This window comes from Petaurus breviceps, unplaced genomic scaffold (genome assembly GCF_028583685.1).
Source record: "Petaurus breviceps papuanus isolate PSGF00001 unplaced genomic scaffold, PetGlider_PUasm1.0 582, whole genome shotgun sequence".
Taxonomy (NCBI): domain Eukaryota; kingdom Metazoa; phylum Chordata; class Mammalia; order Diprotodontia; family Petauridae; genus Petaurus; species Petaurus breviceps.
The window spans coordinates 13,112,050-13,125,540 of record NW_027186390.1 but is presented as its reverse complement, the minus strand read 5'-3'; the positions used below and the strand labels follow the sequence as shown (position 1 = coordinate 13,125,540).

The 13,491-nt window shown below is 39.7% G+C and overlaps 1 protein-coding gene and 1 long non-coding RNA gene across 3 annotated transcripts in view; one reads left to right on the top strand and one right to left on the bottom strand.

Moving 5' to 3' along the window:
* The window catches only part of GMDS (GDP-mannose 4,6-dehydratase), a 799,941-nt gene that overhangs the window by 730,533 nt on the left and 55,917 nt on the right, over positions 1–13,491 (top strand). The window lies entirely within an intron of this gene.
* On the bottom strand, positions 6,311–12,335 carry LOC138173561 (uncharacterized). Its single transcript, XR_011171438.1, has 3 exons — positions 9,649–12,335; positions 7,712–7,769; positions 6,311–6,864 (listed from the first exon to the last, which is right to left on the bottom strand). It is a non-coding gene; the product is annotated as an uncharacterized lncRNA (long non-coding RNA).

Below are 13,491 nucleotides of genomic sequence, written 5' to 3'. Positions count from 1 at the left end.
TATCATTTTTTATCCAAGTGTCTAAAGGTGCTTTACAAACATTAATTAAGTTTCACTACCTTTCTTTGAGGTAGGTAAGTAGTAGAAAAAAAGGGAAGTTTCCACATATTTCCTCATGTCAGAGTACTTTATGTGAAATGAAACCCTGTAAGCCAGAGATCAAGAGTTCCTTTCCCATGTGGTTTCAATGGCACCTCAAGTGAATAGTCATGTTTGGATGCAAGTTTATAGCTCAGAGTAGGCAGTTAACATGCTTTGTGATAGAAATCCCTATAGTGATGGGACATAGGATTTAACAACATTTGCACAATCCTAAACTTTTTTATGTCCCTGTTCTTATCATTCTCAGTTCTACTTTATTGCTCCCCATCTATTGTTATGCTGAAAGCTAGCTTTAATCCAGCAGCCTAGTGCCCTCCTTCAGTGAAAATATTTTCTGAACCAAAATCAGAACACAGGAAGCATGCAAAACCTCATTAAAAGTATACTTTCTTATCTGGAAACTGGCACTATGTGGTAGCCCTGCATGACTGCTGCATCTCCCAAGGTAGAAATAAATGTTGGAAGCCTGTGATTTTCTTATCTTCTTTTTTCAAATATTTTCTTTTGTATTAACTGAAAAAAAGGGGGGGATAGTAGTGAGTGAAATAATGCCAATTCTTTTTACAGATCTGTCTTTCACCTTTCTTCCCAAGACAAATATAGTATTATATATAGTAGAAATCTTGGAATCGGAAAATTTTGATTCAAGTGCTGGATCAGCTACTTAGTAAACTGAATAACCATAAACAAATCATTCACATTTTTTTGAGCCTCTGGTCTCTCATCGAATCAGAAAAATGGGAATAATAATCTCTACACTATCTCCCTTCCAAGGTTGTGATAAGGAGTAACAATAATGTGAGGTAGTATACTGCATTAGTTTGAATGTAGGCCTCCCTTGAGAATATACTGCCTGCCCAAATGAGATCTCTTTGAAAGAAAAACAATCAGTATAGACACAAGAAGATAATTCTAAGTCCATTTTACAAACCAATCTGGGGGAGAAAGTGTGGCCTCTTTTTGGATCCGTGTAGTATTCACCTTGCAAGGATAAGATAGCAAATAGACATATGTAAAATCAAAATTCAGTAAGAGAACTTCAGATTCTGTGTCCTAGGCTTCAGTTCATTTCTCCAAAAGACTCCTGCTCTCTGAAATTTTAGAGGCTAAGAACTCATTTGCCAAAGTAACTTAAACTCACCTCCTAAAAACATTTAAAATTACTCTATAGGAAAGCATCCTGCAGTAGAAGGAAACCAATCAAATTAACAATGGTTATTTCCAAACATGAGCCCCATTCTTCTTTCCCTTCTGTCTTCTCTGTCGGCCTGATTGGATAAGGTGCCTAAGATAAGGAAGCAGTAGAAACCTGACTCAGTGACAAGCGGTTCAGCGGCTTTTGTCTGTGAACCTGACTCACTCGCTGACTATCAATTAGGAGGAGTGTGTGTGTTTGGGGGGAGTGGGGTAAGGAGTGAGGGAAAGGAATGGAGAAAAAAGAGGAGGTGGAATCACTTTGTTTTTTAAGATGAATGATTTATTCCCTGTCTGGATATTTTTTTGTCTTTGACAGTATTATCAAATAAAGGAAATGCTTCCCCATCAACCTTTTCACAAATGTTTTTACTTATATCATAAATGTACTGAGTTAGAAACTGACAATAGGCAGGCTTAGCTTAAGGCTTGGAAAGAGAAGTTCGGAGATCTAGCCCATAATAAGTGCTTGGGTTGCATAACAATGACCCAGAAATGCCATTATGATCACCCTTTCATATGTATTTCATATCTAAAGAAAACCCAGAAGCTCATAAAGATTTAGGGATGGAAGATTCATTCAGTTGTTTTCTTCAAATAAGTTCTGCCAAAACCAGAAGCCATTCAGCCTCTTTGGAAAGTGGCACATTTTCACTTTTAATCTTGAGCAAGAAAGTCAGGTAGCCAAGATAGCCTGAGTGTAGCAATCCAGTACCCCCTCCCCACACTGACTTATTGGGGTCTAAACATGGGCCCCATTCTATTTTCTTTTTAGGCCCATTTCTCATTCAGTGACAGGCTGCTAAGCACCTCTTTCAATTGGCTTAACGTCACACTGTTGTGTTTTTATTTTGGTTTGGTTTTGGTCTTTGTTTTTTAGTGGGAAACCATTTATTATGTCTCCCAACTTCTGGTTATGAGCAAAACAAGACCAGTTCGTTCTTCTTTCAGTCACTTTGGAGTACTGTGCATGACAGAGCACAGCCAAATGGAAATTGTTAAATGGCTTATCCCACAGCGTGACAGGGGTTGCAGTGTGATGTCATGCATGTCAGCAGAGTGAAAGCTTTTGTCACACTGAGACTAGTAACAGCATGCCTGGGCAGCGGGACGCTGCCAAAAGGCAGATGTGCGACTGCATGCCTCTCACTTCACTGACATGCACATTATGCGCCATCAAATGCCACCCCCCTCTCTAACTTTCTTTTGCTGCCTTACCCCCTAGGCACCAGAAAATGGGACTTGTCAGAGAGGCCAGAGCAAGAGTTAAATTATATCTGACCTGTTCATGTGACTTTTCTTTAGGAAACATCATTCAGGGTACTCTGTCCCAAAATAACTTTTTTGGATTACTTGGGAAAGGCAAGAGATTGTGTTATCTCAGTAAGCTTTGAGTCATGAATTTGTCGTTCAGTCATTGCAGTTGTGTCTGACCTTTCATAACCCCATTTGGGGTTTTCTTGGCAAAGATACTGGGGTGGTTAGCCATTCCCTTTTCCAGTTCATTTTACAGATGAGGAAACTGAGGCAAACAGGGTGAAGTGACTTGTCTAGGGTCACACAGCTAGTAAGTGTCTGGGGAACTCAGGAAGATGAGTCTTCCTGAATAATAATAACTACTACTACTACTATCATTTATATGGCATTTACAAAGTGCTGGACACAGTGCTAAGTGGTTTATAATTTTTATCTCATTTGACCTTCACAACAACCCTGGGAGACGGAGGCTGTAATTAACATCCCCATTTTACAGATGAGGAAACTGAGGCAGACAGCAGTTAAGTGGCTTGTCCAGGGTCATATAGCTAGTTAAGTGTCTTAGATCACATTTGAACTCAGGTCTTTTCAACTCCAGGCCCAGAATGCTAACCATTTCACCACCTAGCTGCCATAATATTTATAAAAGGGCACAATTCTACTGCTCTGACCACAGTTAAAAGATAGTGGTGGTGATTATTCAGTTGTGTCTGACTCTTCATGACCCCATTTAGGGTTTTCTTGGCAAAGACAATGGAGTGATTTGCCATTTTCTCCTCTAGTTCATTTCACAGATGAGGAAACAGAGTTAAGTGACTTGCCCAAGGTCTGACACACAGCTAGTAAGTCTCTGGATTCAAATTCAGATCTTCCTGACTCCAGGTGCTCTATCCACTGCACCACCTAGCTACCTAAAATGGTATACTTTAGTAAATCATGCTATTGGTGTTTTGCCTTTATAAGCCTCTGTCATCTGAAAATCTCAAAGTATTTTTTCAGTATCACCATATACCTTCTCAGCAACATCCCAAGAGAGAACCTGAGAACTGGTTTCACTTAGGGAGAACACAGAGAAATTTTCCTAAGACTTCACAACAGTTGGGGGATGAGGTCAGACCTCTAACTAGAAGTGTGACTTCCACGCCTTAATCTGAACAGTATCTTTTAGGGGCAGGTGTGAGACAGAGAGTCACAGCGAGAGCAGGATCTGGTATTTTTGTAGGACCATGTCATTGGCCAACTCAAAAGTCTTTAGTGGCCCCCTTGTACCTCTAATATAAAATATTAACTTCTCAACCTGACTTTTAAAGCCCTCCACAATCTGGCTCCTGCCTACCTTTCCAGATGTTTTTCATATTAATCCCCTTCACATACTCCTTCTTAGTTCCAGCCACCTGTCCTGCTAGCTGTTCCCTATGCCTTTAAACAGGCTGTCCCATGTGCTTCCAGGATCCCTTCCTCCCCTGGGCCTCCTTGCCACCTCTGACTTGAAACTCTTCTGATCTTTCTCATTGTTAGTGCTCTCTCTGCCTTCTGAAATTACTTCTTTACTTAACTGTTTATATATTGGTATCCTCTCTTCCACCCCAGTAAAATGAAAGCTCTGAGGGCATGAACTGCTTCATTCTTGTCTTTGAGCCTCTAACATGGCACCTGGCGCACAGTGGGCACTTGGAAAATGATTGTTAAAGTGAATTGATTTTTGTGAGGAAAATACGCCAAGAGATGAAAATGACACCAGCTTCCACTTCTGGATTTAACCATTGCAGAGTACTCTGCCCCCAACTTAGACACCAGGCTGCCCATCAATATTTACATCTGGGTGACTGGTTTTGGTGTTCCTGGAAGAACATCAGGCAGATGAATTTCACCAAGAGTCAGACCTAGATGTTGAGAGCTTGTGCAGCAACCCAGAAATACTTCAAGCACTTGGTCAGCACTGAGCCTAGAATAAGGTCTGCTGTTTTCTCAAGCAGTTGAATTTCTTCCTCTTCATTTAGTCAGAGTGGATACTCTACAGGCTGAGCATAGGCTGGTGCTTATGACACTCAGGATAAAGTGTCAAATTAAAGGCTGGTTTAAATTAATTATCAATTTGGCAGATATTTGCACAATGTGACTGCGATTTGTTCATTCTAACATCAAAGAACAATGTATTCCATTGTCGATCTTTCATTCTTTTTTTTTCCATAAGACCAATTAATTGTTCAAAGGTAATATATGAAGGAGATTTCAAGAACATTTATCTTGGCAGTGACTGCCTCCATTGTGGTCTGGCTAACAATAGAACTAAAATCTGTTTTGTAATGACGATTCCAGTTGAGCTGGAATCCCTTTGAAGCTCCTGCGCTTTGCTGTCAGGAGATCTCAAGATCTCATTTGGCTCCGATAAAACATTCTCTCTACATGATCAAAATATGTTGCACGCTGAAATGTAGCAACTTGCAGTGGGCCAAGGTTAGTAATATCATGCATGACTGTAGCATGCGTCACAGAGCCATCATAGGACTGAGAACTAGAAGAGACCTTGGACATCATCTAGACCCAACCCTCTTCTTCTCCAAATAAGGAAACTAACACTTAGGCCAGTAAGTGACTTCCCCAAGGGACCCTTAGCTAGAAGGGGGCTAAATAGGGATTTTGACTTAGACCTTCTGAATCTAAAGCCAATGAGTGCTCTACCCCCACATAGATGTAAATAGTTTTACCTTCGCTCCTAGATATGCACTTAATAGACCACCAAGTGCATATGCTCTATGGTTTCCAGAAAGAAAGAAAATCAGCAAGCAGATTTGAACGGAATTTCTGTTTTATTTAGTGGAATGTTTGCCTGAGTTCACATTCAGACAGAGCAACATGAAAATCACTATGAAGGTTCAGTCACTCAACCATTTCGTCAGCTGACCTCAATTATCATTGTCACCTGTAAATAAATAGAGTCATTATCCTTGTCTCTATTTATATTTTTAAAACATCTTTCCCACCCACTCCCACTGGGCAGAACAATCCATATGCCCCAGCAAGAAAGGTGCAGGGTTTTTTGCATAAGTTTTGAGCCAGAGCCAAAATTAGGCTTCAAAAAGGTTACCTCTCCTTTGAGACATCACTGGATCTTGGGTTTCAGCTTGGAAATATCTGATAATTACTGTGTTCACTTGACACAGAAGTGACAGTGCATATACAATCTTCATCTTTTGCCTGGTTTTTGTATGTTGCATTAGGAATGGAACCATGTTCTTACGGAATCTTTTGTTATATTTTTTGGTATTCCTTCAAGACAATATGTTATTACTCTGAGAAGCATTGTGGTCCAGGGAGCTGTGGTCCAAGCATGATGATGAGTGTGCACTTTAATTACACAATAAAGCCCCCTACTACTCAGGTGACTGAAGTGTATTTTTCACTACTTATACCAGTATTTGTGGTAATGGGAATGGGTTAAAGCTTTTTTTTGTTGGTGGTGGTGAGAAGTAAGTATTTTTAACAAATTGCCCTTAGAAAATTCCTTCTCAGGAGACCCTGTAAATTTGTCAGTGGGAAAAGCAAATGATGAAATGAATTTTAATCTTCCAAGTAGAATTTCCTGTAGCTGCAATACCAGACCCTCTCATGTAAAAGCATCCCACACACCACCCAGCCTCCTCTCCCTACCCAGCACCATTACCAACTTTAAATAGTTTGGCCTAATGAAAGTCCCAGACTTTTTGCTTCTGGTTAATCACAAGAAGAAAATAAACACCTGTGGGGAATGTTGTTCAGGAAAGGGAGCACTTGTGAAGTTAACATCTTCATGCTGGCAGAACTGGGTGTGGAGGGTAGGGTAGGGCCATATTGCTTACTACTTGGCCCCCATCATTTCTGGAAACTAATCAGCCTGTGAACTCATCAATCTCCAAAAGTTGGACAGATTGAACAACATGAGATGTGAGGGGGAGACATGGAGTGTGGTTTTAAGGTTTATGGACTGAAATTGAAGGAGCTCTCTGAAATCCTAAACCTCATTTATTTTAGCCAGAAGTACAGTATGATAGTAGGGAAAGGGATGGACCCCACTGCCAGCTGCCATAAGCTGATCAGCTGGGCTGTCTTATACACAGTTTCAAAATATGGAATTAGAAATTGGCTAATGCACTTGGAATCCCCACTAAAATGTTGACATGAGACTAGTAATGGATCACAGAAGAGTGATAAGTTGTCATTCCTGATCTGAGCAGATAAAACAGAGGGCACAAAAGAATGGTGTTCTCATCAGTAGTGGGAAGGGCTGAGGATTCTTAATAGCAGTAGTGGGCAGAAGTCCAAGGTAATTTCCTAGGGAAGAGGCAGAAGGATATAAAATGAGGCAGGACAGGGAAACTATACTGAAATCAGTTTCAGAAATCCTTATCATCTCCATATTGTCAACTGATGAGATACAGATAATGCTTGGTTCCCTGTCTTTGGCTTTTTTCCTAACTGGAAAGAAATTCTGTGCCCTAGTGTTGTAATGTGTCCATTCATTATACTGCCCACGTGAAACTTCTTTCAGTCACATGTCCCAGTCTTAGAATTTGCTTTCAGTAACTTAAATCCCACAAACATACTGTTGCCCTAAACCTGGCTTTGGGGAAGTCAAGACATTTTTAGATTCTTCTTTAGATTCAACCTGAAAGCTCAAAGAGGTCCAGTAGGTTAAATGTAGAACTGGAAATCTCAGAGGAACTTACTATGAGAATTAGGTATATGTTTATATGTATATATGTATAAAACTGTAAATATTTACACACCCATATATGCACACATATATATAATATACACACATATGTGTGCACACACACACACACACACACAAGTATCCTGTACTCATTTTGCTGACCGCCCTACTTCCCCACTTACCACCCACTCTCTTCTGACTTTCTCCCGCCCACCTGGCAACCACTTGCTCACTCTCTTCCATGTTTCTCTCTCTGTTTCTCTCTGTCTCTGTCTCTCTCTCTCTGTCTCTGTTTCTCTGTCTTTCTCTCTGTCTCTCTGTCTGTCTCTCTCTGTCTCTGTTTCTCTCTCTCTCTGTCTTTCTGTCTCTCTGTCTCTGTTTCTCTCTCTCTCCCTCCCCCTCCCTCCCTTTCTCTCTCTCCCTCTCCCTCTTTCTCCCCCCACCCCCACTTTCTTGCTTACCTACCCATGTTCAACATCACCTTGCCACATGGGACCAGTTGTAACTGGTGTCCAAGCTGCCCCTGAAATAGAAGATAGCAATGCTTCACAAGAAAAACAGCTTGTTAGTATAGTAGACAGAGAACTGGCCTGGGGGTCAAGAAGCTCTGGGTCCAAATCTCATTTTCTGTACTACTTGTGTGATCCTGGGCAAGTCATATAACGTGCGTGTGCCTCAGATAATACTCCAAGACTCATCTACTAAGTTAGGGACAAGTTGCAATCTGCAGTGGTAGAGGGAGTTTCCAAGCTGATGGTTCCTTATACTGACAATCACCTGTTCTTCACTTATTTCTATAATGGCATTATGATTTATAAATGACATTATGCCTATTTTTTTTACATTCGTTTTGTTGTTGCTGTTCAGTCATTTCAGTCACATACAACTCTTCACAACCACATTTGGGGTTTTCTTGGCAAAGATACTGGATTGGTTTGCCATTTCCTTCTCCAGCTCATTTGATAGTGAGGAAACTGAGGCAGGTGGTTACATCTGAGGCTGCATCTGAATTCAGATCTTCCCGACCCCAGGCCTGGGTGCTCTATTCACTACACCACCTGGCTTTACATCTATTTGGGAACATACAAAAATTCTTGGCTTTTACTGACTTTAGTAGACTTATTTCTGTTACGCCACATTTTCACTTCTCTGAAGTGTAAGATACATTTCTTAGGGATGTCTACAGTTCATGTGAGGGAAGCCCCAACATGTTGGGTGGAATCTCTGAGTGGACTTAGAAACCACAGATGAGAATCACACAGGATATGGATGGGTAGTGAGGTGAATCACTGGAGAGAATGTATATCCATCCATGAGGTCACAGATATATTGCCATAATAGTTTGCATTGTGTGTACATAAGCTTAAGAGGGGCGAGGGACATAAGCTTATAAAATATTTGCATCTTTTTCCACCAATTTAAGGGCCTAATCTTTGTAGCAAAATGATAATTTCCCAATCATTATGGCTGATTTCATCACAGTTTTTCATTGTGACGCAGGGGAGCAACTTAATATGAATTCTGTTCTATGTCTCTCTTCCCCTGGGCAGGAGTTTAGAGTTAGTTATTTGCTTTAAACACAGACTTAGACACATACGTGAACTTGTCTGTGCATTTGTAAATGAAAGGGATAAACCTGCCACCAGCCTCAAATAGCCTGAAGTCTTTTTAGGTCATAGGTTGCTTTTAGAAGGATAAGTTCGGTCTGTTGATTGATGCTTTAGAGTGGTTATATTGTTCTGGGGGGGCCTTGCATTGGTTGGTTCAGTCTCTGCGGTTTGCAGGGAAGCCTTCAGCTTTTTTCACTGGGTCAGTAGAATGAGGTCCTGAAAGCCTTTCACATTTGGAGGGAAGTGAGCACTACATGGAAATGAGCTGCCTTGTCTAGAATTTCCGAAAGCCCTGCAGCTGTGTGGTGACTGTCAAACTGCAGAAATCCTCTGGTGAGAAGGGAGGCTGAGACGCGCAGCAAACAGGGGGTGTGACTCATAGACATTCAGCCTCACAGCAAGTTTTCATGTATTCAGAACCAAGAAGCTTTTTTTTTTTTCCTAAAGTCGTTTAGGTGCCACCGCGGGCCATAGTTTGACCTGCAGATGACTCCAGCTTTTAGAAGAGTGGAATGCAGAATGAAGACTAAAGAGTAACATATACTGGCAAGATTATCATCTTGTTACTACAGAGCCACCATCTCCCCAAGATGATTTCTTATGAGCATTAGAAAGTTGCTTAACATCACTGATTTATGACAATTTTATGACAAAAACTCTCAAGTTGGATATAAAAGTTATATGCCTTCTTTCTCATCCCAGTATAAAGGCGCCAACTGCACAGGCAGCAGCCAGGTGGCATAGGGGAGAGAGCATTAGACCTGGAGTTCAAATCCTGCCTCAGACACTTACTAGCTGTGTGACCTTGGGCAAGTCAACCTCATCTTGGGTCCTCTTCAGTTCTCTTATCTGTAAAATGAGAATAATATCAGTACTGCCTTCAGGGAGTTGTCTTGAGGATTAAATGTGATAATATAAAGTATAAAATGCTTTGAAAACCTAAAAGTACTATATAAATGCTAGCTGTTGTTTCTAATTAAATTAAGCATAGCTTACAGCTAAGAAAAAAGACTCCAAGAAGCATTGTAGGATTGTAGATTTAGATCTAAGAGGGATGCAGAGTTCATCTAGTCCCGTCTCCTCATTTTATAAATGAGGAAACTGTATCACAGAAAAAAAAAATTATTTGACCCAAGACACATAAGTAGTAAGTTACCAAAGCAAAGTTTGAACCAAGGGCTTCTGACTTCAAATCCAGAAGCCTTTCTATATCAGTACCAACATGAGCTGCCAGACTTGCTGATGTTGGGGGAGACAACTTCCTTTAAAAATAAATGGCCAAATTCTAACACTCATTTTAAATTAAGCTTGGCTGACTAATTTCAATTTTTTTCCAAAGTATTCCCTTCTAATTAAATGAATCATAATGTTCTTCTTATTAACCATAATTAAATGAATTGAAGTTTTCCTGAGAGAAGCATCATGGTAAGTACCTGAACAAATAAGAAGGAACAATAGATAAGAAGGAAAGAGGTGAAAAAATCTCCAGATTGAAGAGAGGGGACTAAAGAACAATGGGGTCAAGAACAGAAATTCTCCTTCCACTTTGATAGTCACAATTCATATATGATTTGTTTTTCCCAAATCAGATATATCTATGCCCATTTAGTACTGCTGAGAACTGCAAGCTCAGATTCAAAGGGGCACTCACTGAATGATAACTACTTTTCTTGACTCCTGCTCCTCCTGTCAGGGGTTAAATAAATTTCACATTTATGAACTCATGATCTGCCTTTCCATAATATCAGAGGACTGAAACATCAGGGTTACAGTTCAGATTCCATGTAACACCATTTTATCAGTCTCAGCTTTATCCTTTTTTCCTCCAGAACTTGGTTCTGGGATTCTTAACCTTTATTGTGTGTCATGGACCCTTTTGATAGTCCGGTGAAGCCTGGAGGTCCCTTCTCAGAATAATGTTCTTAAATGCATAAGATCAAGCACATAGGATTACAAAGGAAACCAATTCTATTCAAATATACTTAAAATATTTTTTAAACAAATTCATAAAACCCAGATAAGAACTCCTGGTAGAGTGAAAGAAAAGGTAAAGCTATAAAATATAGATGAGTTTCCTGTTGTATCTTTACCTGAATCCTTATAAATTAAATAGCACTGGTCAAGATTCTTATCCTGTGTAATAAAGTCCCTATGGAGTGCAAACTTGATCAGACTTTCATTTTTTCCTTAACAGACATTCTATATATTCAAAGGCTGATAGAACTGGAAGATCTAACCAACGCTCTTATTTTATAGATAAGGAGATTGGAGGCTCAGAGAGGTTATGATGTGCCAAGTTCACACAGCTGGTTAGTGGCAAAGTGAGGATTATGGACCATGTTTCTTGACTCTTTGTTGAGAACTCTTTCTTTCATTCCATAAAATTAAAAAAAAAATTGTTCTGCCTTTCTTACACACTATCTGTAGAAAAGGGGAAAAAAAATAGTATTTCTATAGACTTCCATTTTCGCTTTCAAAGTTTCAGAACAGTCTTCTTTCGTTCACTAACTTGAAGTACTGGATTTTCATTTGAGTCAATAAGTGTACTCATTTTCATTTTTGAATTTTGGATTCCTTACTAAATCTAGATCATACCAATTTATTCTGTTGTATTAAATTAATCTGGGGCACCTAGGTGGCGCAGTGAATAGAGCAATGGCTCTGGAGTCAGGAGGACCTGAGTTCAAATTCAGCCTCAGACACTTGACATACTAGCTGTATGACCTTGGGCAAGTCACTTAACCCCAATTGCCTTGCCTTCCCCCCTCAAAAAAAATTAATCTATTGATTTCCAGATGGTGTCATTTTCCTAGATTGACCCTGAAGTATGGGTTTAACAAAATAAGATAACGCTGCTAGGAGTAACTGAGGGAGTGTGCCAGGCAACTTAATTTCAAAACTATGTCTTCTTCACTTTGTAATTTTTCCTTAACAGTTTTTTATTCTGATGTTTTAGGATTTTTGTTAAAACACATTAAACCTTCATTTTTTTGTGCATATTTGTCCAAGGATCACCTCGCCACACAATAACTTAGGTTTGGGGTAATTAGCACTACTTTTATAATAGTTTATAAATCTGACAGAGGTCATTTGCTCTCCATAGTGCTAGCAATAGTTTGCGAAGTTATGTTATCATCTTTGCAGAGAGACCATTTGACTCCTCCCCTGTCCATCTTATTTGAAATGATTGGTCATCAGAAAGCCGATCTTGATATTAGGAAAAAAAACAAACTAATCTCTAAGCTGGGTATTCTTTCTGTGTATCATCTTCTGAAATATCCTTGTTTCAGTATTTCCATACAAATTCCAAAGTAGTATCTCTGTTCTTTATGGATCTCTCTGGGCTATTCATTTGAAATACAATGAGTAAACAAATAACATCCTAATGTAATTTTATGTAGCATGCAACTGGGATTTCTTTGTTAAGATGTTGCTTGCTTACTAATATGGAAAGAATTACAATGGCACTGCCCAAGGAACAGAGCAGAGAAGATACAAATTTTCATTTGAAAAAAACTTAGCTGGGAAGGTAAAGATGTTGAAGTCCTTCTAAAAAGTCCAACTTACTGAAATTTAGGGCTTATTTTCCATTTTTACTGAAATGACAATCTTAGAACAAACATTTAGGAAGAAAAAAACACTATTTGAATCTAATAAAAATCTAATAAGAATCTTTAAAAATAAATAAATAAATAAATAAATGAGCTGTTTGAGACTACTTTCCAACTTATCTTGTGCTGTCATTACACAAACTGGTTTTCAGAAAGGACTGTCACCATCAATTTTTCGTTTTTAAAGGACTTTAATTCTTTCAGCATGTTCATATGGTTTTATAAAGCCCCAGATACATAGCAAATCCCCTTGGTGTTGTAAGACAAGATTGCTGTTAAAAAATGTTTAGGCTTAGTCAGCTTCTTCTCACCACTGAAGCCATGAGGGACTCTGGGAAATGGTGTTTATACTAAGCTTAAATTGATAGGGCAAGTTTAATGCAATCAGGTCAAAGGTACAACTGCTTAGCTAGTCTCATCAACCACTCAGGTTTCAGCATCAGTTTATAAGGAAAGGCCTGTAATGATAACATCTGGCTGCCTAAACATGGACTGCATTTTGTGTGCTGTGATTGAATGGAATTTAATGGTAGGGAGGAGCAAACCTAGGGGCGACTTCATTCCTGAATTATGATTCTAGATAGATAAGGCAAAATGGTTAGACTTTGATCAATCTAGGTCCGTTATCAAGCTGTTTGTTGAAGAGCCTTGCTCCCACAAACCCTTCAACAGATGGCCTTGTTGAGTTTGAGAAGGCAGTTCAGTTGCAAGGGCACAGTGTAGGCAAAGCCAAGTCTAGGCCAAGGTTTCCCTAGCTGAAGGATTGTGTCTTTGCAGTTGCTTGCCTAGCAGAGCCTCATGAAATCTGTAATGTGTAAGGCCAGAGAACGTGTCCTAGTAGTCTCCCACAGTGCACAGTGGAGTGCCCTTCACCCAGTGGGTTCTTTGTAAATGCTTGCCGACGAGTTTGGCGGTCGACATGATGAACAACAGACGTCTAAACGGAATGCAGAAGAAATGCACAAGGAGAATAAATGGTGTGGGGCTCAGGCTGAGTTCACTGTTGTCAAAGAAAAGTAATTGA